Consider the following 4436-nt stretch of genomic DNA (forward strand, 5'->3'; position numbering starts at 1 on the left):
ACTAATTTCAAAATGATGCTGAACAGATGTAATGACAGTTGCTACTAACCTAAGAAATGATGCTACAGCGATGTAGTGAGAGTTGCTATGATGCTCAAAATGATGCTGACAGTGATGTAGTAAGATTTGCTAAAACTCTCAAAATAATGCTACAGTAATGGAGTGAGAGTTGCTACGAACCTAAGAAATGATGCTACAGTGATGTAGTGAGAGTTGCTACGAAACAAAGAAATGATGCTACAGTGATGTGATGAGAGTTGCTAATCATCTCAAAATGATGCTAAAGTGATGTAATGAGAGTGGTTAAGAATTTCAAAATTATGCTAAAGTGATTTAATGAGAGTTGCTAATCATCTCAAAATTATGCTAAAGTGATGTAGTGAGAGTTGCTACTGACCTCAAAATGATGTTGACAGTGATGTAGTGAGGGTTGCTACTAACCTAAGAAAGGATGCTACAGTGATGTGATGAGAGTTGCTAATCATCTCAAAATGATGCGAAAGTGATGTAATGAGAGTTGTTAAGAATTTCAAAATTATGCTAAAGTGATGTAATGAGAGTTGCTACAAACCGAAGAAATGATGCTACAGTGATGTGGTGAGAGATGCTACGAACCTCAAAATGATGCCACAGTGACTTAATGAGAGTTGCTCCTAACCTAAGAAATGATGCTACAGTGATGTAGTGAGAGTTGCTACTCATCTCAAAACGATGCTTAAGTGATGTCATGAGAGTTGCTACTAAATTAAGAAATTATGCTACAGTGATGTAGTGAGAGTTACTATGATGCTCAAAATGATGCTCACAGTAATGTAGTAAGATTTGCTAAAACTCTCAAAATAATGCTACAGTGATGGAGTGAGAGTTGCTACGAACCTAAGAAATGATGCTACAGTAATGTAGTGAGAGTTGCTACGAACCTCATAATGATGCTGAAGTGATGTAATGAGAGTAGCTACGAACCGAAGAAATGATGCTACAGTGACGTAGTGAGAGTTGCTACTGACCTCAAAATGATGTTGACAGAGATGTAGTGAGGGTTGCTACTAACCTAAGAAAGGATGCTACAGTGATGTGATGAGAGTTGCTAATCATCTCAAAATGATGCGAAAGTGATGTAATGAGAGTTGTTAAGAATTTCAAAATTATGCTAAAGTGATGTAATGAGAGTTGCTACAAACCTAAGAAATGATGCTACAGTGATGTGGTGAGAGATGCTACGAACCTCAAAATGATGCCACAGTGACTTAATGAGAGTTGCTCCTAACCTAAGAAATGATGCTACAGTGATGTAATAAATTGCTACTAACCTAAAAATGATGCTACAGTCATGTAGTGAGAGTTGCTCCTAACCTCAAAATGATGCTGACAGTAATGTACTGAGAATTTCTGCTTACCTCAAAATAAGGCTGCAGTGATGTAGTGAGAGTTGCTACTCATCTCAAAATGATGCTACAGTGATGTAATGAGAGTTGCTACTAATTTCAAAATGATGCTGAACAGATGTAATGACAGTTGCTACTAACCTAAGAAATGATGCTACAGCGATGTAGTGAGAGTTGCTATGATGCTCAAAATGATGCTGACAGTGATGTAGTAAGATTTGCTAAAACTCTCAAAATAATGCTACAGTAATGGAGTGAGAGTTGCTACGAACCTAAGAAATGATGCTACAGTGATGTAGTGAGAGTTGCTACGAAACAAAGAAATGATGCTACAGTGATGTGATGAGAGTTGCTAATCATCTCAAAATGATGCTAAAGTGATGTAATGAGAGTGGTTAAGAATTTCAAAATTATGCTAAAGTGATTTAATGAGAGTTGCTAATCATCTCAAAATTATGCTAAAGTGATGTAGTGAGAGTTGCTACTGACCTCAAAATGGATCGAAGCGAAGTAAAATCTGGTCAACTGGACGTAAGTTTATCTTGAAGACGTTTCACCTCTCATCCGAGAGGCTTCTTCAGTTCTAGTGAAGAGTGTGGAAACTCCAGCTTATAAACCTATGTGGGAGTGGTCAGTGCTATTGTGGTGGAAACGACCCTCCCGAGACTCACCTGGCCTCTCCAAACGACAGTCGTTGTGCGGTGTCAGGGAGTTTCAGGGGTGGTCGTTGGGGGGTTTCACCGACCACTCAGATGCTAATGGGCTGTGCTGGCATCAGCCGTTCCACATGGGTCTTTCAGCTGAACTCTTTGGGGAAGCTTTGAAAGGACTTGGTTGTAAATAGGTGAAAGGAAATGTCGCAGTCCACCTCCTCTGTTCAAAGATGGTTTCTCTATCCTGACGTGGATGGCTTCTTTAACTCCTCTTTCAAACCATCTGTCCTCTCTGTCGAGAATTTGGACATGGTCGTCCTGGAAGGAGTGGCTTTCCTCCTTGAGGTGGAGGAAAACCGCTGAGTCCTGTCCTCCAGAGTTGGCTCTTCTATGTTGGGCCATGCGCTTGTTGAGGGGCTGTTTGGTTTCCCCTATGTAGAGATCCGTGCAGGCCTCACTGCATCTGACAGCGTATACCAGATTGCTTTTCTGGCTGTGAGGGGTGGGATCTTTGGGGTGAACCAGTCTTTGTCTCAGAGTGTTGTCTGGTTTAAAAGACACAGGGATGCGGTGCTTATTATAGATTCTCCTTAATTTCTCAGAAACCCCTGCCACATAGGGGATCACTATGTTTTTTCTCCTGCCTTCTTCATCTTCCCTCCTCCTGGAGCTCTCCTCCTTTCTGGACCTGGAAGAGGATCTTACAAAGGTCCAGTCTGGGAAGCCACAAGTTTTAAGTGCTCTTTTCAGATGCTGCTGTTCTTTTTTCCGGCCTTGGACGCTGATGGGGATGGTCTCCGCTCGGTGTTGCAGCGTCCTGATGACACCTAACTTGTGCTCCAGAGGATGGTGAGAGTCAAAAAACAAGTATTGGTCAGTGTGGGTGGGTTTCCTGTACACATCCACCCTCAGGCTCCTGTCCTCTTGAATGTAGACGTCACAGTCCAAAAAGGGCAGATGGTTGTCTTTCACATCCTCTCTGGTGAACTTGATGTTGACGTCTACCGAGTTGATGTGTGCTGTAAACGGTTGTACCTCCTGAATCTTGATCTTCACCCAGGTGTCATCAACGTATCGGAACCAGTGGGTGGGGGAGGGTCCACTGAAGGAAGTCAGGGCCCTCTGTTCCACCTCTTCCATGTATAGGTTGGCCACGATAGGAGATACGGGAGAACCCATGGCACAGCCGTGTTTTTGCCTGAAAAACTTCCCTCTGTACTGGAAGTAGGTTGTGTTCAGGCAAAGGTCCAGAAGTTGGCAGATTTGGTCCGGATTGAGGTTGGTCCTGTTGCTGAGGGTGTTGTCCAGCTGTAGGCGTTTCTTCACTGTTTCTACAGCCTCCACGGTAGGGACGCAGGTGAACAAGGAGGTCACATCGTAGGACACCATGGTCTCATCTGGGTCCAGCTTGAGTTCTCTAACCTTGTTCACAAAGTCCATGGAATTCTGGACGTGGTGGGGGGTTTTCCCTACCAAGGGGGCTAAGATGGTGGCGACGTGTTTGGCGATGTTGTACGTCACGGAGTTTATGCTGCTGACAATGGGTCGGAGCGGGGCACCTTCCTTGTGGATTTTGGGGAGGCCGTAAATCCGTGGAACTGCGTCTCCGGGGTACAGGCGGTGATACTCCAAGCAGTTGATGATTTCCCCCTTTTGCAGCTTCTGTAGGTGTTCCACCACTTTCTTCTTGTAGCTGCTGGTGGGGTCGCGTTTTAAGGTCTCATATGTGTGAATGTCACTGAGAAGAGAACTGATCTTGTTCTGGTAGTCAGTTGTGTCAAGGACCACCGTGCATCTTCCTTTGTCAGCCGGAAGGATGGTGATGTTCTCATCTTTGCTCAGTGCATTCAAGGCCTTCCTTTCCTGGACCGAGAGGTTGGCAGAGGGGACCTTCGCTTCGGAGAGGGCCGCTGTGACCTTGAGTCGTAGTTCATCTGCTTCTGTGGTGGAGAGGTTGTTCTTCTTGATGGCGGATTCTGTGGCAGTGATGAGGTCCACAGTTGGGAGATGTTTCGGGGTGACAGCAAAGTTCATTCCTTTGGCAAGGACAAGGGCAACTCCCTGACACCGCACAACGACTGTCGTTTGGAGAGGCCAGGTGAGTCTCGGGAGGGTCGTTTCCACCACAATAGCACTGACCACTCCCACATAGGTTTATAAGCTGGAGTTTCCACACTCTTCACTAGAACTGAAGAAGCCTCTCGGATGAGAGGTGAAACGTCTTCAAGATAAACTTACGTCCAGTTGACCAGATTTTACTTCGCTTCGATCTACGATGACCTGGATGAATGAGAACCTACACAGACGACCTCAAAATGATGTTGACAGTGATGTAGTGAGGGTTGCTACTAACCTAAGAAAGGATGCTACAGTGATGTGATGAGAGTTGCTAATCATC

The sequence above is a fragment of the Aulostomus chinensis genome, chromosome 1 (genome assembly GCF_037954235.1).
Source record: "Aulostomus chinensis isolate RoL2024-O1b breed Wild chromosome 1, RoL_Achi_v1.0, whole genome shotgun sequence".
NCBI lineage: Eukaryota > Metazoa > Chordata > Actinopteri > Syngnathiformes > Aulostomidae > Aulostomus > Aulostomus chinensis.